The sequence below is a fragment of the Schistocerca piceifrons genome, chromosome 2 (assembly GCF_021461385.2).
Source record: "Schistocerca piceifrons isolate TAMUIC-IGC-003096 chromosome 2, iqSchPice1.1, whole genome shotgun sequence".
Lineage (NCBI taxonomy): Eukaryota > Metazoa > Arthropoda > Insecta > Orthoptera > Acrididae > Schistocerca > Schistocerca piceifrons.
This window is the reverse complement of record NC_060139.1, coordinates 1,042,947,517-1,042,969,033: the sequence shown is the minus strand read 5'-3', so window position 1 is coordinate 1,042,969,033 and position 21,517 is coordinate 1,042,947,517. Positions and strand designations below refer to the sequence as shown.

At 43.4% G+C, this 21,517-nt stretch overlaps 1 protein-coding gene and 1 non-coding gene across 2 annotated transcripts in view; one reads left to right on the top strand and one right to left on the bottom strand.

Annotated features, from left to right (window-relative positions):
- Positions 1-21,517, top strand: part of LOC124776418 (solute carrier organic anion transporter family member 4A1) — a 552,725-nt gene that overhangs the window by 297,507 nt on the left and 233,701 nt on the right. The window lies entirely within an intron of this gene.
- Positions 5,022-5,093, bottom strand: Trnah-gug. Its single transcript has one exon. It is a non-coding gene; the product is annotated as a tRNA-His (tRNA).

Here is a 21,517-nt window from a genome sequence, read left to right as displayed (position 1 = left end):
CGTTACACGCCCTTTCAAGCCAGCATCAATCAGTTTCCTTTTCAGTGTTGCAACAGATAAGTTTTTTTTTTGTTCATTTCGTTGTATTCTAAAAAAAATGTTCAAATGTGTGTGAAATCTTATGGGACTTAACTGCTAAGGTCATCAGTCCCTAAGCTTACACACTACTTAACCTAAATTATCCTAAGTACAAACACACACACCCATGCCCGAGGGAGGACTCGAACCTCCGCCGAGACCAGCCGCACAGTCCATGACTGCAGCGCCTCAGACCGCTCGGCTAATCCTGCGCGGCCGTTGTATTCTGCCCGAATTTGTGCTGCGGTTTTGAACCTATTTCTTTTACTAGTAATTCTGATGAATTTGCCATCAGTTCCAGCTGTTTTACCAGGTCGTCCTGGTCGTGATAATTCCTTATTGCCACCTGTTGTCTTCTGCCTGTGTAATACACATCTCCTATAGATGCGCCATATTGTTCGAAATTTGGCGCATAGATGAGCCTGCTTGTCTGACTGTTTCAATTACAGCACATTTGTCTATCGCTACCTACACTCTTGGAGTCGTAAAACGATGTGCACACGATCAGCTGTCAGTAAGGAAGCGCAGTGCAGTATGTATCGTACCACTGCTTCAAGTACACTGCTGACGTCACAATACTACGGGGAATAACAGGACAGTATGGGATCTGATTCATTCGTCACACAGGTAAACAAATATACCAGTTCAGGCAACTACTTTGCATGTACACAACATTCTTCTGGATAATATTGCATGTATATAAAAACGAACACATAAATCTCACATGTTCACCAATTGTGTGATATTCCACTGCTTACTGAACAATAGCCATGGTATATTCTGGTATCTATAGGGAACTGGACGATCGGCAGTGTCCATAAAACGGATATGAGTTTGAAACTACAGCTACAACTTTCTCCTTTGCATTCCATCATTTGTAGACAGTTTAACTCCTGTAATTTTATCCACTCATGAAATATTAGGACTACCCATGTTATACGGCTCTCCTTGTATGATCTGAATTACTTCTCCTTTTGATCTTCGATAATCAACTCGTGTGCAAGGATAGCATGAAAGCTAACATGCATCCTCTTTCAAGGGGACATTATGGACTGGCCCTTTTCGATTTTCTTCATAAATGTAGGATATGTACGTTTGAAACTAAAACACAGAATTCGAATAAAAGTAAAAAAAAAGTTACTGCTACCGAAAATTAAACCAACGACTTCGCGTTTATGTGGCTTCAACGCTACGCTCTCAGGTAACGGTGGCTTTGTTAAAGATCATGATGTTTTTTACTTACCAGTCTTCAGCTGTTCAGCATCGTACCTCTTTAGGGAAGTGTTGTCCGAGCACTGGGCTTAAAGTCCTACAAGTATGTAAGTTCAGTCAGTCTGAACACGGTAAGTAAGACGCCATAAATTTAAAAAGAATAACCTCTGCTACCTAGAACAGTGTGCATTCTGCATGCAACCCCGCGAATATACCGTTGACCGTGTTATCCCTCTATAGGTACGAGCGAGCATTAAATCCTCAGCCCTATCGATATGTGTCACATCGACTGTGGCAGTTGTTTGTCGATTGCCGGTGGGAGATAACGCAGCAGGTGTTTGAATTGCCGCGCTGTGTTTTCGAATTCCGGCCGCGATTGGCGGGGACAGGAAATTAAAATCGCGGTGGTGCCGGCTGCGGTCTGCTGGAAGATTTCTGATTAAAACATTAATTTCCGGATTGGTGACAGCGTGCAAGTTAACAGGCGTCGTTACGAGCTGAATTTGCTGTTTGTTCCTCGACCGTCTGTTGCATTCGTAACTATACAGAGATGGCACTGCGAATCGCTTCACATAATTACGCGGTGGCGAGAACTGTCATTAATTTCGTTAATTTCGTCAAGGACATTGGCCAATAGCTTTGCTGTTCATTGCCCTCTGCGACAATATGGTCAAATTCTTGCAATAGTTTGCGCCTACGGAAATCTTTGTTTCCGTCAGCTGTGAGTAGATCGGGGAACTACGTTTACAATAAATTTTAAGCATTACGAAGCACCCGATAGGAGGAAGAGGAAATTCAGTTGTGACACAGAAGGAAAAACCAAATACGAGACTTTTTTCGCTTTTAGAAGAAAGTTTTATTAAAGCTGCTATTTGAAATTCCTTTCTGCTCTGATTGAGTATGGTTCCGTACTCTCGATTAATAAATAAACTATGAGGCATTTGATATTCCACGCTGCTGACATAAGGGTTTAAGGGATGTAACATGCTTACAGCTGTCTGTTCGCTACCATCTTTGTGTGTTCATTCCAGTTCAATTAACAGCTAAGCGAACCTCACTTCTTTCTGTGATGGCACACCAAGTCGTTAATGGACGAAGCCAAGGTTTCTGCTAGCTACGGTGTGCGATGCGAGCGGTCTGCCTGTTTGTGCGTCAACATGGGTATTTGAGAGATTGAGTAAAAATTTCACGTACCGCGATAGTGCATCTGTTTGCGTTAGTGGCCAATTTTAGTCAGTTATAACAAGTGATTCGTTATTTGTTGGTGTTTAGCGTAAACCAATGCTACTACTGAGAGTAATGTTTGTTGAACCAAAAGAAATCGTAAAATGGCAAAGTAGGCAAAATGCATTTTTAATTTTCTTTTTACAGCAGCGCAGGTTATGCTGCTGATAAGTTGTTCTTTTACGGGCCGAAGCGTTGCCACAACTCAAAAGGTTTGTTAATTGCGAAGTAAAAAAAAAAAAGTTAAATTTACCTATCTTGTGTTTTATTTACAGAAACTAGCCGACCTATTTTATCTGCTGAAATGTTACTTTATATATTTATTGGAAAGTCCTTTTGCATAACAAGTTAAATCAATATTTCAGTTCCTGCTGCATGAATTCTTCTTCCTATTCGCCCACATCCCTTTCAAACGTTCTGATGTCAGCTTCCGCAGCTATTAGATGTTATGTGGTCGTTTACTTTTTCTCTCTTGTTCGTCACAGAAAACCGCTTTCTGAATTTTTGGTACTAAATAAGTTCCAGTTAGGTCTGCCCATTATGTTGTTTGCTTTTTTGATGTCATTTTTTATCTGTGTAAGTCGGCCGGTGTGGTCTAGCGGTTCTAGGCGCTACAGTCTGGGACCGTGCGACCGCTACGGTCGCAGGTTCGAATCCTGCCTCGGGCATGGATGTGTGTGATGTCCTTAGGTTAGTTAGGTGTAACTAGTTCTAAGTTCTAGGGGACTAATTGTGGTGTCACCGCCAGACACCACACTTGCTGGGTGGTAGCCTTTAAATCGGCCGCGGTCCGTTAGTATACGTCGAACCCGCGTGTCGCCACTATTAGTGATTGCAGACCGAGCGTCGCCACACGGCAGGTCTAGAGAGACTCCCTAGCACTCGCCCCAGTTGTACAGCCGACTTTGCTAGCGATGGTTCACTGTCCACATACGCTCTCATTTGCCGAGACGACAGTTTAGCATAGCCTTCAGCTACGTCATTTGCTACGACCTAGCAAGGCGCCATATTCAGTTACTATGTCTTTTGAACAGATAATATTGTGACTCATGTACCGTCAAGAGCGACGTTCGTCATTAATGGATTAAAGTAAAGTATGAAACTAATTACGTCCGCTTTCTGAATTCTAATTCCTTGTCATGTTGCAGACCTCACGTCAGTGTAGTTCTTTCCTCCTCACGCCAGCCTGCGTGAGCTAAAACGCGTGCATTTCGGCCTCCTCTAGTAACACGGTGTTGGCTCTTCAGCCAACACTACACTAATGACCTCAGATGTCCCATAGTGCTCAGAGCCATTTGAACCATTTTTTTTTCTTTTTGTCTGTGTAAATCACTCTGGTTGTCCTTTCAGCTAATTCGATTCGTGAGTCTATCATCATCCATTGTAGCCAAGCCAACGCCGAAGAACGATATTCTTCTTTTGCGCTTTGTGTCTGTTATGTTCACTACATCTTCATAGATTTCTCTGTTAGGTCGTGGCGTTTTCTGTCTGTTTGTGGTATCCTTGGGGCTATTCTCATAATTTTGTTCATGCCATCTTTCCGAACTAGTTTTAGTGTTTCGACGCTATACAGAGCCTCAAGTCTCATCTTTATTTTTGGTCTCCCGCGATAAAGCTTTCATCTAGTGTACAGTTCTGGTGTTCTGAAACGCAATGTTCATCTTATTTGTTCTTATCCCAAGACTCTACTTGTCATTGTTATTTATGCTTAGCCACTCACCTAAATATCTGTAAGAGATTGCTTTCTGGATTTTGTCTTCGTTTACGAGTAATCTCTGTGGACAAATGTTAACGTCTTTGGGAAAAATTTGTGAACTAATTTTTCCCGCTTGCACATTTAGGTTTCCTTTCTGGATTTTGGCACTTTCTGGCGTGTCTGTTATCAAGACAATGTCATTTGCGAAAGTCCACATAGATGTTATCTTTTTTTGTATTCCACTTCGATGCCTTTCTTGTGGAATTTCTTCTCTCTCTAGGTCTTTCAGGACGCAGCTGGGTAACCGAAGGTAACAATTCATCTCCCTATATTATGGCAAAGTTTTCAGAGAATTTTCCAGAGAAGCTGACTTTGTCTAAGACACATTAACAAATAGTTAATCTAATGTTTTGGATCTAAAGCGAACTTTTTTCATATTATTTATGAGGGATTTTCTGCCACTGGAATCATACACTGCCTTGGAATCTACAAATGTAACTGTTGTATATCTATTTCTCAGCTGTCTCATTCACAGAATAGATTTTAGATTCCAGATTTGTTAGCTGCATTATCAGCTATTCCGAAATTCACCTAGATATTTCTCTATTTGGGGTTCTGCACGATATATTTGTTGTACGTAAAAAGATAAACGATTATAGGGACTGCAACAAGTCAAACGCATCGACGTCTTGTATATAGATTACGTGTAATACGTCGAGTTCGAGATCGTGAGAGAACACAGCATTTCCGCGGGAGGACTATTCGCAGCAGAATATTAAAAATGTCCTCCACCGTGACAGTGTTTTACCACTGCCGTGACCAGGATTCGAACCTGGGTTATTGCGGCCACAACGCAATGTCCTAACCACTAGACGATCACGGCTAACCGGAGGACGAGGCTATATCGCCTTGCCAACAGATAAAGCTTCCCGTAGCTGCCGCTGCGTGCTGCGACATCTGTTGGGGAATGGCGGAACGTGATGCTACGGGCCGGACCTGCGCTATTCTACACTCGGAATTTTTCGCAGTTTCTTCTACATTTCAAGAATCTCCCATAATTTTCTGCCGCAACCACTTATGTACGAGGCAGCCATACATGTTGAAATGTGCAGCATTCCACACGCGTTAGCCTGTCAACGACATTGCATTTCTAACCGAAATGGCGCGAATGTAGTGAAATAACTCATTTGCACATGAGCTGGAACACTAAATGCAAGCGGCATTTATTGTTAGAAGTATACAATTCCGTTTAGGAAACCTATACATACATATATGCTGCTGTATCAGTCCGATTTCACAGCAAATCTGTCTCACTAGCAAGTGAGCCTAGTAGCCAAAAAGGAAGTATTTAATTCTTTCTTGTTCGTGTAGATTGGTTATTGACATTCAGATTGTGTAGTTCTGCAAACTCGACAGAAATGTACGTCGACGAACTTTGGGATACAAATCGGGGAATATTTTAAAGTAATTAGTACAACACTGTGGCCGAGCTTATGACTCCACGTTTCCGTGTCGGTGAAATAATCAAGTCAGCAGTCATTTACGAGAAATCGAGAGTTTAGGTCCGTTGCAAATATTTTAATATGTTGTTCTACAAGTAAAACTAATGCAAAAATTCATATAGACATAGGTCCGCAAATGTTTGGTTACGGAGTTACGGCTAGTAAAAGATTTTGCCTGAAATTTAGCAACTTCGCTAATATGAAACCATCGCAAAACTGTACGAGGTTTAAGTAAAGCCGATTTCCATTTACGTTATTGTTATTGGTCTGCTGAATCTAATAAAACATGTCCCAGACGTGTATCCGCAGTAGTTTTCCACAACATCCAGAGAAGCAAAGTATACAAGTAAATTTGTTTACTTTCCATTAAGAATGTAGAAGCCTTTACGTCATTGTTGGCAACCATTAGTGAGTTGTTACAGTCGTTTCCTAACATTTATTGAGAATGTATTGCGAAACTGTATGTACACTGTACAACTTCCTAAACACTGAGCTCTGTTTTTTCCGGTTTAACATGAATTCACGTGTGCTATGGTATTAATCAAAACGGATTATCTGACACATTTATACAGTTTCAGTTAACGTTATTACCATCATTTTTTCAAAATTAAATTCTCTACAACTTCTGTTGAAAACCTTGCGCAATTGTCTAGAATTTAAAAAACAAATTGGGCCAAGTAGTCAGTAAATTTATTTTACGAAATTACGTCTATGCTTCTCTGGATGTTCTGGAAAGCTACTGCAGATAAAGTCTGAAACATGTTTTATTAGATTCACCAGATCAATAACAACAAAATAAATGGAAATCGTGCTTTACTTTAACCTCGTACAGTTTCGCGATGGCTTCATATTAGCGAAGTTGCTAAATTTCAGGCAAAATTTTTTATTTATTTTGCGGACCAATGTTTATATCAACTTTTTCTTTAGTTTTACTTGTAGAGTAACATACTAAAATATTTGAATATCTTCGTGAATCGCCCCGTATATTAGAGGAGGAAGCAGGGCAACAGCCAACAGGTAGAAGAGCAATATACAGATCACAGTCGCCTTCTGTGTACAGGGGTCCAAGTCGTACTTCACGAGTAAAATATTTACTGCAGCAACCCACATTAAAAAAATTTTTATACAGGATGAATCGAAAGTAACTGTACACACTTCGTGGGTGTAACGTATAAATAAAAATAAGCGTAAATTGTTAAATAACGGTTTGTCCGAAACTGTTTTATTTCAGAATTGTGCAGTAGAGTAGGGGGTCACAGGTGAAACACAAACAATCAAAATTAATTCTTCTCAAAAAGTGACGACACGAAGGGACTCCAAATTCATACCATCCACGTGATCTACTTCTACCCCAGAACATGATGAAAAATGATGTCCATGTAGATGAAGATAGTGACGTGCGCGCGAAGTCTTACCGCTCTCTGAGCACAGTTGCTCAGCCGTTTTCAATTCGTGCTGTAGTTGTGATACACGAGCTTCTTGAGACGGCCCCAAAAGTGTCCTGGGGTTAAGATCCGGTGGGCCAAGCAACTGGTCCTACACGTCCTATCCACATATTGGGATATGCAACAGTGAGACAATCTCTTGCCTCCCGACTGAAATGTGCTGGGGAACCGTCGTGCCTAGAGATTAAGTTGTTTACTGTAGCGAGTGGGGCTTCATTAAGCAGACCTCCCAATTCGTGATCCAAAAACTGTCGATTCTTGCCAGTCAGGCGCTGTGGAATAACATGCGGTCCGAGTAACTGTTTGTCCACTGTACCACCCCAAATGTTCACTGTAAATTGATGTTGATGTCCTCGTGCTGTAGTTATGCGAGGATTCTCATACACTCACATGGGCATGTTAGGAGCGTTCACGATACCCGCACGGGTAAACAGGCTCTCGTCCGTAAAAAGTACTCTGCGACCGAACATTGGATCTGCAGTATGGCGTTCGAGTAACCGCTGACAGAAATTCCGACGTCTAGTGTAGTCTACAGGCGTCAGCTCCTGTACTTTCTGCAGGTGGAATGGTTGGCCTTTCTGTCTCCGAAGCCGGCGCTGTACCTACATTGGTTCAGGAACCCCCAGAGCAGTGCGGAGGGGATGTACAAAGCAACATCAGTCGGTATGAAGGCAAACACAACACGCCAAAATCCTGAACTGCCCCATGATGTAATGCCTACCACAAATGACATTATGCATCATAATTCGGTTAAAAAACTATTTCAGAACTTTATTTAACATTTTATTGTCATTTTGATGTATTCATTACACCACGAAGTGTGTATAGCTTGAAATGCGTGGGAGAGGGTACTTACTACGAACGCAGGAGAAATGCAGACACGGAAAAACTCGGACAGCAGAGCTTGCCGAAGATTCGCGGACACCACTTTTGTCAGCTAATGGCCTCGTTCAACAATGCCACGCAACGTAAAGCAGGTCATTGTTTCTGCCGCATCCTGCATAAACAATGAGCGATAAGTCTTAAATGTACCTTGTATCTATAGTTTTCGATTTTGGTCAGCACGTCTGCATTATTGTTTTGGTGAACTGGCGTTGTTTCGTAAAACATTTTCCTAATATCTTGTGGCTATTGTGCAAAAAATGTGTGGTTGCAACGGCAATTTGCGGTTGCTGAATGTGCCTTTGCTACATGTGAGCAAATGGAAGAAACTATAAGTGCTGACCAACAGCCCATCTTGAACATGTAGAGAGGGCAAAGACAATGAAAAAATCACACGAACTTTTGACGGGTCATTCATACCCCTTTTAAGAAGGGCCAGGGTATTATATCGTTTACACAACACTTACATGTTAATTTCACATAATTCTGTTAAGGAGATGCGATAACTTGTTGAACAACCTGCCTTTTATTTATTTATTTATTTATTTATTTTTTTCTGAGCTGCTGGGCAATGGAACGATGAATTGTCCGCTCGAGTCATTAAGAGCTTCAGCAAATCTGGAGTCATTTATTTCACTGTCGCTGACCTGAATAATCGGCCAGATAACATGGCACTCCCATAAATTTCTGAACTTGGAGCGAAAGACGCTTCGGGCACAGTCGATTGTCGACTTAACCATCGGAGCAATTACCGTAGATATCTCAAAATATGGCCATGAAGTTATATGAGCTTATGCAGCACAAACAGCACTGACAGCAAAGTCAAAGATGAGTTTCATGGAAAATTAACAAGTGTGTTAGAGCTCCCGCAAAGCAATAATTTTAATGGAAAAGTTGAGGATGGCCACCGACAGTGGTTTAGTGGGAAGACATGGAGATGACATTAAATGACAATGGGGAAAAGTTAGTGGATATGTGTGAGACAGTTTCCGTGGAGATTTTAAATAGTTTCTTTCGTCACAAGCAGATCCACAAATACAAATGGGAGAGTTCTTTCAGAAATGTTAGGTCAATAATAGTCTATATTATTCAAAACAAAAATTCCAACATAAGAACTAAGGATGGTAGAGAGTCTGCAGAATGTGGCTCAGATCACTTCCTGTTAGGTGCAAAGATGATAGTGACATCCAAGGGCCAATAACGAATTAAAGAGGTTAGATATTCCCACGAGGACAATGGATACTATGAAATAAAACAGATAGCTTAAAAGAAGACTCTGTACAATTTCTTTATAAATTATGGTTGTCAAACAGAGACATTTAGAAGAAGGAACGGTGGAGCATACGTACCAAGGAATTAGAAAATGCACACATGAAGTAGTATTTGAAGCACTGGGTCAGCTAAGAAGGAAAGCAGCCCCCCACAATGGTGGACTCAAAGCACTGAAGAAAAAGTAAAGCTAAAAAAGATGTCTTATAATAATTCGTTGGGGCAAGGGACAAACATGACAGATAATTACTATTAAAAACAGTCTTGATCACGATTTATTTAACAAGGTGACCGGTTTCGACCACTACTGTGGTCATCTTCAGACCATTGAGTAGGAACCTCTTTCTGTTGGAGAATCACTAGTGGTCGAAACCGGTCACCTTGTTAAATAAATCGTGATCAAGACTGTTTTTAATAGTAATTATTTATAAGACATTGATCACTGCTGTTCCCGTAATGCATTCAAAAGTAAAACATGATAGAGCCTTGTATGTTAGACTACAGAAGTAAAAAAGAACATCTGCTACAGGAATGTGAAATCTGGGAGGATAAACGCGAGGAAGTCGATCGCTACATGGGGGTCACAAAAGTGGCGGCAGAGTGGATAGTTGTTGCAAGACTGAGGAAAGAAGGAAAGGAAAAAGCAAACCTGGCGATTATGAATTTGGTAGAGCGGGAGAAGCATTTTAAAAGACCTGCTAACAGGAGAAAGGACAGAGTACAAAGAAATGAAGTGGGAGGAGATGGGGGAGAACTAGGAGGGTGAAAGGGCAGAGAAATTAATTACGAAAGAAGGCACGGAAGGAGGCTACACAAATGAAAACTGGGGTCTGTAAGTGTACCAATAAAGTTCGCCAGATATGACCCGAGCATTCTGAGTGAATATCTAAAGAAGTTATTTACTAAATGTATGTGGTATCGGTCAGGAATGTGGAATCAACAGGTCCCTGTTTATTGAATCGTCAGTTTCAACCGTTCGATTTCTCAGCTCTTGAAAAGCGGCTGCCTTAGGTGGGACAAAGACTCTCTTTTATGTAGCCCCACAGAAAAAAATCCTGGGATGTGGATCTGGTGACCTCAGTGGCGAAAATCAATGAACAAGATCTTGATGTCCACTTTTTCCAATCAAACGTAGTGGGATGGTGTTGTTAAGGTAATGGCACACGTCAACATGATGGTGAGGCAGGGCGCTGTCATCCATAAAAATGAAATCATTAGAATCTTCGTGTAGCTGAGAAAATAAGTAATTTCGCAGCGTGTCCAGGCATGACATTCCTGTCACAGTTTCCTCTGCAAAAAAGAAAGGTGCATAAACTTTGTGAACAGAAACGGCACGTGACGCATTCAGTTTTGGTGAGTCTCTTTCATGTTCGTCGTCCTTAAATTATGGCGGTTTACTTTCCCCGATAGATGAAACGTCGATTCGTCCGAAAAGATGAATAGTTCGGGAAATAAATGTCCTCTGCCATTTCCTGGACAGTTCAAATACCAAATTCGAACCTTCTGTTATGGTCGCCGGGACGCAATTACTGCAGTAAGTGCAATTAGTAAGGCTTCAGATGCAGGCGTCGTTTCAGAACACGCCGCACCGTTGTTTGAGGAAGTTGAAGTTCCTGGCCTGTCCGTCTTGTGGACTTCCGAGGGCTCCATGTGAACGCATCTCGGATACGCTCCGCATTTTCATCAGACGTGCGTGGCTGACCAGTGCTCTTCCCTTTGCATGTGCACTCAACGTCTAAGAATTTTGTATGCTTGTCAGAAATGTGAGTGTGCAGAGGCGTTTCTTGCTAAACTGACGGCGGAATGCACTTTGCACTTGAACAATAGATTGACTTCGAGCAAATTCCAACAGAAAATGATTTCTTTCGTGATGTAGTCGCCACAAAGGGAGGAGTGGGAACTAGAGATGCCATTGGGCTACAGTGAGTGATGGGGGAGAGGTACCTGGAGAAGAAAAGGAAGGTGTATGTTGTGTTCATTGATTTTGATAAGGCTTTTGACTGTGTCAGATGGGACAAACTGGTGGAAATCCTAAGGAAACATGGAGTTGACTGGAGCGATGGACGGCTAATTAGAAATTTATATTTGAAGCAGAGAGCAAGAGTAAGAATAGGAGGTGTGATGAGTGAAGAAACCGAACTGGGAAAAGGTGTAAGACGAGGTTGTTGTTTCTCACCAACACTGTTCAATATATATCTGGAGGAAATTATTAGTGAAAGTTTTGATGGAAGGAGAGGAGTTTGTATAGGTGGTCGGTGAGTGGAGCGTATAAGATTTGCAGACGACATGGTTGTGATGGCAGAGTGCAAGAGAGATGGAATAAATGTTAGATGATTTAAACACAAAATTAGAAGAATATGGAATGAAGATTAACAAGAAGAAAACGAAAAGCATGGTAATTGGAGGAAAGGGGAGAAAATGCCGTATGAAAATACGGGGAGAGTAAATAGAGCAAGTGAATAACTTCAATTACTTGGGAAGTGTAATAATGGATGATATGTATTCCTCAACAAAAATTAGGAAAAGAATTGCAATGGCAAAAGAAGGATTCAAAAGGAAACAGAAATTACTTTGCGGACCACTAAACAAAGATCTGAGGTAAAGACTTGCCAAATGTTACATCTGGAGCGTTGCACTGTATGGTGCGGAGACCTGGACATTGAGGAAGGAAGATGAAAGAAGACTGGAGGCATTAGAGATGCGGATATGGAGAAGAATGGAAAATGTGATATGGGAAGACCGAGTAAGGAATGAAGAAGTATTAAGAACAGTTGGAGAAGAAAGAAACATGCTGAAAGTCAGCATAAAGAGAAAACGGAACTGGATTGGACATTGTTTGAGGAGGGACTGTTTATTGAAGGACGGAATAGAAGGAATGGGGGAGGGAAAAAGGGGAAGAGGAAAAATAAGGTATCAAATGCTGGAGAATATCAAAGGAGGAAAATATTCAGAAATGAAAAGACTGGCTATGGACAGACAAAAGTGGAAGAGGCTTAACCCATGACAATATCTGCCGTGAGGCAGAATACCTTACTACTACTATTACTACTACTACTATTACGCCATGTCGCTACAAAAAAATCTTCCTCTAGCCAGTGGTATGAGCAATGTGTTTCTAAGTTTTATAATTCGTCTATGGAATGAAATCTGTTCTTTCCTTTTGAATCACCCGGTACCGTTTACATTTAAGTGTCATATACAGGGGATAGCCAAAATAATGTGAACAGTGGTAGTAATAGGATGGTTGTGTTCGACGGTCAACAACGCAAGTAAGGCACGATGTGTGGCGCTGGACTGTGCGTGTTCAGTACGGACTATCATCAGTGCAGGTTGTTTACGAGTAGTGCACACTTCGTATTTGCGTTCAGAGGCCGAGGTCGACGTGCAATGAAAGACCTAAGAGAATTCCAAAGAGGGCAGATTGTGGGGGGCCGATTAGCTGGAGCATCAGTACCCAAGACAGCCAACTCATTCAATGTTTCAAGAGCAACTGCTTCAACAGTCATGACAGCCTACATAAAACATGGAAAGACATCATCGTGCAAACGTAATAGTGGGCGCAAATCAGATCTAAATGACTGAGATCGTCGTATACTAACACGAATTGTGTCAAAACAACACAAAAGTAAGGCGGCTAAAGTGACTGCAGAGCTCAAAATGATTCAAATGGCTCTGAGCACTATGGGACTTAACATCTGAGATCATCAGTCCCCTAGAACTTAGAACTACTTAAACCTAACTAACCTAAGCACATCACACACATCGATGCCCGAGGCGCGCGGTTCCAGACTGAAGCGCCTAGAACCGCTCGGCCACAACGGCCGGCTGCAGAGCTCAATAGCCATCTTAGAGACCGCCTCATCTATCGACACTGTCCGCCGAGAACTTCATAAAACGAATATTCTTGGCCGAGCTGCTATACTGAAACCATCAGTGACGACAACCAACACAAAGAAGCTTAAAACATGGTGTCAGGAGCATAAATCCTGGATGGCTGATAAGTGGAAACACGTCACATGGTCCGACGAGTCAACGTTTTCGTTATTTCCAACATCGGGCTGGGCTTACAAGTGGAGAACCCCTAAAGAAGCCTACACAATCCCGATTGCTTGATTCCAACGGTTAAGCATGGAGGTGGAAGTGTGGCGGTGTGGGCAGCCATACCACGGCATTCTGCTGGTCCCATCATTACTCTCAAAAGCCGTGTTGCAGCCAACGATTATGTGGACATCTTAGGTGATCAGGTGCGCCCCATGATACAAGTGTTGTTCCCCAACAATGATGACACATTTCACGACGGTAATGCACCCATTCAGACAGTCAGGACAGGACAATCTTGGTATAGGAGGCATGCAACTGAACTGCATGCTTCCCTTGCCAGCACAGTCCCCGGACTTGAACATTATCGACCCCTTGTGGTCGGTATTGGGGCGTAGACTCTGGAGCAGATTTCCGAATTCCTCGTCACTACATTAGTTAGAAGAGATTCTGATGGAAGAGTGGTATAACATTCCACTGGAGACACCTTTCTGCTTTCCCTTCTTTGCTTAGAACTGGGCTTTCATCTGAGCTCTTGATATTCATGCAAGTGGTTCTTTTTTCTCCAAAAGTCTCTTTAATTTTCCTGTAGGCAGTATCTATCTTACCCCTAGTGATATGCGCCTCGACATCCTTACATTTGTCCTCTAGCCATTCCTGCTTAGTCATTTTGCACTTCCTGTCGATCTCATTTTTGAGACGTTTGTATTCCTTTTTGCCTGCTTCATTTACTGCATCTTTATATTTTCTCCTTTCATCGATTAAATTCAATATCTCTTCTGTTACCCAAGGATTTCTATTAGCCCTCGTCTTTTTACCAACTTGATCCCCTGCTACCTTCACTATTTCATCTCTCAAAGCTACCCATTCTTCTTCTACTGTATTTCTTCCCCCATTCTTGTCAATCGTTCCCTTATGCTCTCCCTGAAGCTCTCTACAACCTCTGGTTCTTTCAGTTTATCCAAGTCCCATCTCCTCAAATTCCGACCTTTTTTGCAGTTTCTTCAGTTCACTGGAGACTATAAAATCATTGTATGTCAATATTCCAAGAGGAATCGCAGCTGTATTAAGGGCAACACATTAATAAACCATTCCCAAGTACAGGGTTATTACAAATGATTGAAGCGATTTCACAGCTCTACAATAACTTTATTATTTGAGATATTTTCACAATGCTTTGCACACACATAAAAAAACTCAAAAAGTTTTTTTAGGCATTCACAAATGTTCGATATGTGCCCCTTTAGTGATTCGGCAGACATCAAGCCGATAATCAAGTTCCTCCCACACTCGGCGCAGCATGTCCCCATCAATGAGTTCGAAAGCATCGTTGATGCGAGCTCGCAGTTCTGGCGCGTTTCTTGGTAGAGGAGGTTTAAACACTGAATCTTTCACATAACCCAACAGAAAGAAATCGCATGGGGTTAAGTCGGGAGAGCGTGGAGGCCATGACATGAATTGTTGATCATGATCTCCACCACGACCGATCCATCGGTTTTTCAATCGCCTGTTTAAGAAATGCTTCTGCTTTAGCCTGTTCCGTAAGATTTTCCAAACCGTCGGCTGTGGTACGTTTAGCTCCCTGCTTGCTTTATTCGTCGACTTCCGCGGCTACGCGTGAAACTTGCCCGCACGCGTTCAACCGTTTCTTCGCTCACTGCAGGCAGACCCGTTGATTTCCCCTTACAGAGGCATCCAGAAGCTTTAAACTGCGCATACCATCGCCGAATGGAGTTAGTAGTTGGTGGATCTTTGTTGAACTTCGTCCTGAAGTGTCGTTGCACTGTTATGACTGACTGATGTGAGTGCATTTCAAGCACGACATACGCTTTCTCGGCTCCTGTCGCCATTTTGTCTTACTGCGCTCTCGAGCGCTCTGGCAGCAGAAACCTGAAGTGCGGCTTCAGCCGAACAAAACTTTATGAGTTTTTCTACGTATCTGTAGTGTGTCGTGACCATATGTCAATGAATGGAGCTACAGTGAATTTATGAAATCGCTTCAATCATTTGTAATAGCCCTGTAAGTGCAGGTGTTCACATGATTGTGCCTATCCCCCGTATGTAATCAGCTGTATTAAGGGCGAATGAGATTCCAACCCCTTATTAATAAACTATTCCGAAGTTAGTACAGGTATTCACATCATTGTGCCTATCCCCTGTATGTACTATGCACATTTCTTTTAATCGGTTTCGGACGTATGCTGCAGTTTTACCTGGATCTGAATTCAAATGCAGACAGTGCCCGTTGAATAGGACTGTAAACACGAGACTGTCCGTCAGTCAGTATAATAGCTGGATTATCCCAACCCGCATACACGCACGCCGTGGGAAGCGAACGCACCGCGCGTTGCCAAGCGACAATGACGGCGCGTTCCTTACCCCTCGCGGGCCGCCGCTGTGCTGCTATTGACAGATGGCGTGCTGTCGCCCGTTATTGATGGCGCCAGCGCTGAAAGGAATCCTGCGGCCCGCGGCGCGACTTAACTCGCTCCTCGTGTGATCGCTGGCGCCCCCCCTCCCCCTCTGCCCCCCACCACTTCTCCGCGGGTATTATCTCACTGCCTGGCACGCCGCCATTCAGAACCTTCCGCTACGCACGCGACTGGCTGGTAATGGAGGAGGTTTACTACGCGGATTAGCGCCCTCGGCACTGAGGATCTCGCTCACGAGCGAGGGCTTACTGCCCACCCAGCGCACTCGCCGCGCCACGGTTCGAGCAGATCTGTGACACTCACCAACGGCAACGCTGCTGTAAATATCCCATCACGATTATGGTGACGAGTTGCTGCGTCCGATATTTTTAAAGTGAAATACGCCACGAGAATAAATTAAATCTTACATAACAGCGCGTTAGGAGCGTAAGTACAGATATTGTGATAATTGGTAGCTCAACATGTGCACATCACAGTGGGTTAGTTGTTTTTTGTCTGCATCTAACACACAAGCGACACATAATTGCCTACCTGATGTTTTCTGCACAGTCATGACAGCGGCGCGAAGTGGACTACGCCTGTCAATATAGATATCCCATTTTGCGTCCAAACTTCAATCTCAAATCTGCACTCCAGGCGACAATACACTACTGGCCATTAAAATTGCTACACAATGAAGATTACGTGCTACAGACGCGAAATTTAACTCACAGGAAGAAGATGCTCTGATATGCAAATGATTAGCTTTTCAGAGCATTCACACAAGGTTGGCGCCGGTGGCAACACCTACAACGTGCTGACATGAGGAAAGTTTCCAACCGATTTCTCATACACAAACAGCAGTTCACCGGCGTAGCCTGCTAAAACGTTGTTGTGGTGCCTCGTGTGAGGAGGAGAAATGCGTACCATCACGTTTCCGACTTTGATAAAGGTCGGATTGTAGCCTATCGCGATTGCGGTTCATCGTATCGCGACATTGTTGCTCGCGTTGGTCGAGATCCAATGACTGTTAGCAGAATATGGAATCGATGGGTTCAGGAGGGTAATACGGAACGCCGTGCTGGATCCCAACGGCCTCGTATCACTAGCAGTCGAGATGACAGGCATCTTATCCGCATGGCTGTAACGGATCGTGCAGCCACGTTTCGATCCCTGAGGCAACAGATGGGGACGTTTGCAAGACAACAATCATCTGGACGAACAGTTCGACGACGTTTGCAGCAGCATGGACTATCAGCTCAGAGACCATGGCTGCGGTTGCACTTGACTCTGCATCACAGTAAGTGTACTCAACGACGAACCTGGGTGCACGAATGGCAAAACGTCATTTTTTCGGATGAATCCAGGTTCTGTTTACAGCTTCAAGATGGTCGCATCCGTGTTTGGCGACATCGCGGTGAACGCACGTTGGAAGCGTGTATTCGTCATCTTCATACTGCCGTATCACCCGGCGAGATGGTATGAGGTTCCATTGGTTACACGTCTCGATCACCTCTTGTTCGCATTTGACGGCACTTTGAACAGTGGACGTTACGTTTCAGATGTGCTACGACCCGTGGCTCTACCCTTCATTCGATCCCTGCGAAACCCTACATTCCAGCTTGATAATGCACGACCGCATGTTGCAGATCCTTTACGGGCCTTTCTGGATACAGAAAATGTTCGACTGCTGCCCTGGCCAGCACATTTTCCAGATGTCTCCCCAATTGAAAACATCTGGTCAATGGTGGCCGAGTAACTGGCTCGTCACAATACGCCAGTCACTACTCTTGATGAACTGTGGTATCGTGTTGAAGCTGCATGGGCAGCTGTACCTGTACACGCCATCCAAGCTCTGTTTGACTCAATGCCCAGGCCTATCAAGGCCGTTATTACGGCCAGAGGTGATTATTCTGGGTACTGATTTCTCAGGATCCATGCACCCAAACTGCGTGAAAATGTAATCACATGTCAGTGCTAGTATAATATATTTGTCCAATGAATACCCGTTTGTCATCTGCATTTCTACTTGGTGTAGCAATTTTACTGGCCAGTAGTGTAAAACTTACATACAGCGCGTTACGGGTACAAGTACAGATATTGTGATAATTGGTACCTTGACATGTACGCACCTCAGTGGGTTAGTTGTTTTTTGTCTGCGTCTAACACTCAAGTGTCACATAATTGCCTACCTGATGTTTTCTGCACGGTCGTAACCGCGGCGCGAAGTGGACTACGCCTGTCAATATAGACATCCCGTTTGGCGCCCACACTTCAATACCAGATCTGCACCCCAGGGAAAAATAGGTATTAGTGCTTGTTTGTGCCGCACGTACTTGGAGGTACTAACCAACCTAAAAACACACTACTCCTAGTAGCTACAATTATTAGTCTGCAAATGAAGTAAATACTGATGTAGTAGTACTATGAAAAGGATAGCTGCTACTCACCATATAGCGGAAATGCTGTGTCGCAGATGGCACAACAAAAAGACTGTCAGAAGACGAGTTTTCGGCCAACAGGGTCTTCGTCGGAGATAGAACATACACGCACACACTCACGCAAACGCATCCCACACACACATGACCGCAGATACTGGCTACTGGGACCACACGCTCATTTTCAGACAATCTTTTTGTTGTGCCTATCTGTGACTTAGCATCACTGCTATGTGCTGAATAGCCATCATTGCTATGTGCTGAATAGCGACGATCTCTTTCATAATATTGTTACATTCCATCCTGGATTTTCCATTGTTGAAATACTGATGTAATGTTGTTCAGTGCAGTGGCCTCAGTCACGACTAGAAATAATTGCACTTGTGCCTTTGACAGACTGTGTATTTGCGAGTTGTTTACAACTGATGTCGAATCTGGTGAAGCTTTGCACAGATGTGTTGGGCAGTGTTTCTAGTATGCCCGTCGATCGTATCGCGTCGCTCTTTTCGGTTTTGAGTGCAGCCCACATAACACAACTGTCGAGCAGTCCCCTCTTCAAGCCAATTCTCGGCCGCACACTGCAGGGGCAATGAAGACGCTCCAGCAATGTTTCCGATGAGAAGTGTTTGATGATCCACAATACAGTCCGTAATTGGCTCCCCCTGTGTCTCATCTCTGCTCACAAGAACCGCTGCCTATGAAGACAGACTTTTTCCACAGACAGCGAGCTGCAGACCTGTGCAGGTAACTGGCCGAAAGCACAGGCGGCTGCTTTCTATGACGAGGATATTGGAGAGAGGATACAACACTGCGACAAAACTCGAAGTTGGAGCGGCGATTATGTAGAGAAGTAGGTGGAAGGTGTACCTAATTGTTGCAAATAAAACATTTCACTGTGGTTTCCATTTCGCGACCAATCGGAACTTACTTTCTGGACAACTCTCGTTCATATCTATATGGAAGGACAAGAGACGGATTTCATATGCTTCTTAGATTACAAAGCATTTGACACTGTCGACCCTTATGCTGTACTTGTCAAATATAGCAGACTAAATTTCTCTAGAAGTGCACTGAAGTGGTTTCGATCATACCTGACTTCGCGCCACCGGTGCAATAAGGTCTAAGCAGAGTCGGGTAGCATCAAGCGTTCTCCAAGGCTTCGTTATTAAGTTCTATAATCTTTCCGTCGTATGTCAGTGATGTGCCATCAGTTTTGTGACACTGATGTCCTCCGGTTATATCTAAGTGCAAAACCAATAAACTTAAAGACAGCTGTCGACTATTTCAAAACTGTCCAAAATGAGCACAGTATATACGTTTAAAGCCCGACTCATCCTCAACCCAATCCCGACGACAAGCGAAGACGTGTGTGGAAACGCCCCGGACACTGGTGACGTACGAACCCGCCTGTCATTTGCCTTACAGCCCAACAACCCTATGTTCGGGGTGTCATTTCTTTTCACTGAAGGATCTCTTCATCGCTTTAGGACAGGTGAAGGCACCAGAGAGGCTGTTATGACTTTGTGATGGGTAAGGGAAAGAAGACTAAAGAACAATCGAGACACATTCAGGGGATTTGTCGACCTGGAAAAAAGCGCTTGACAATATCAAGTGGTGCAACATGTTCGAAATTATGAGAAAAATGTGGGTAAGAGGTTCAAAGCGGAATAAAAATTCAAGATGAAAGGATGTCTATGATAAGATTCGCTGATGACATTGCTATCCTCAGCGAAAGTGAAGAAGAATTGCAGAATGTGTTGAATGGATTGAACTGTCTAATGAGTATAGAATACGGATTGAGAGTAAAGACAGAAGTAATGAGAAGTAGCGGAAGTGAGAGTAACAAGAAACTTAACATCAGGGTTGGTAATCACGAAGCAGAGGAAGTTGAGGAATTGTGCTACCTTCGCAGCAAGGTAACCCATGATGTACTGGGCAAGAAGGACATAAAAAGCAGACTAGCACTGGAAAGCAGGGCATTCCTGGACAAGACAAGTCTACTAATATCAAACATAGGCATTGATTTGAGAAAGAAATTTCTGAGAATGTGCAATTGAAGCACATCATTGTATGGTGGTGAAACATGGACTGTAGGAATACTGGAAATGAAGAGAATCGAAGCATTTGAGAAGTGTTGGTACAGAAGGATGTTGAAAATGAGGTGGACTGATACGGAATGAGGAGATTCTCCGCAGAGTCGGCGAGGAAAGGAATATGCGGAAAACACTGACAAGAAGAAGGGACAACATAGTGCGACATGTGTTAAGACATCACGGAGTAACTTCCATGGCCTAGAGGGAGCTGTAGAGGGTAAAAACTGTAGAGGAAGGCAGCCTTTGGAATACATCCAGCAAATAATTGGGGATGTACGTTGCTACTGTGAGGTGAAGAGGTTGGCACGGGAGAGAGGAATTCGGGGCGGGCAGCATCCAATCAGTTCGACGGACATCGTTGGCAGGCATCCATGTGCGTGTGTCGCCAGGCGATACAAGAGGGAGGCAAACTCGCATACATAAAAACGATAGCGCCTTCGGAAGCAGCTACCTCCAAGTTCCCACTTTACGGCCTGCCAAGGCTACAGCACCTCGCACTTGTCAACCTGTCAGTTAAGTCGACGTCAAGAATGATGTTTTAATTTATTACTTCTTTACTCTATTCGCGACAGAGTTCTGAGATTGAGCCACATAATAAATACAGAGGGGTCTAGCAAAATTTATGCACTCTTTGGTAGTTAATATCTTTGGAACAAAATGACATATCGTTGCAATTTTGCGTGGTAGCGTAGCCATTATTTTCTCAACAGATCTTGGTGCGCGTTTTCCAGCAGATGACAGTGCAGCAGTGAATGAATTAAGATTGTCGTCTGAGCAATGAGGTGTTACTGGAAGTACGAAAACATTATGGAGATACAACGGCAATGGCATATTGTGTACCGAACTCAGCCTCCAACAAGTACAACAATTTCTTGTATTCGGGATAAATCTGAAGCCGACGGTTCTGTTCTGGATGTGCATAAGGAAAAGTCTGGCTTACCAGAAACATCAAGAAGTCCAGCTTCCGGCGATGCTCTGTTGCAAAATTTTATTAGGTCACTTGAAAAATCTGTGAAGCAGAATGCACGTGAAAGCGGGGTAAGCCGATAAAACGTACAACGAAAACTGAAGACAGCAAAGTGGACAGTTTATATTCCAAGATAGCTGCGCTCTATGAACGAAGACGGCGAGGACCGAAGGATGAAGTACTGCGATTGGTTTGAAAGCATGTTTTGCGAGGATGAGCAGTTTTCAGGGATGATTATCTGAACGGTACTGTAAACCGCCAC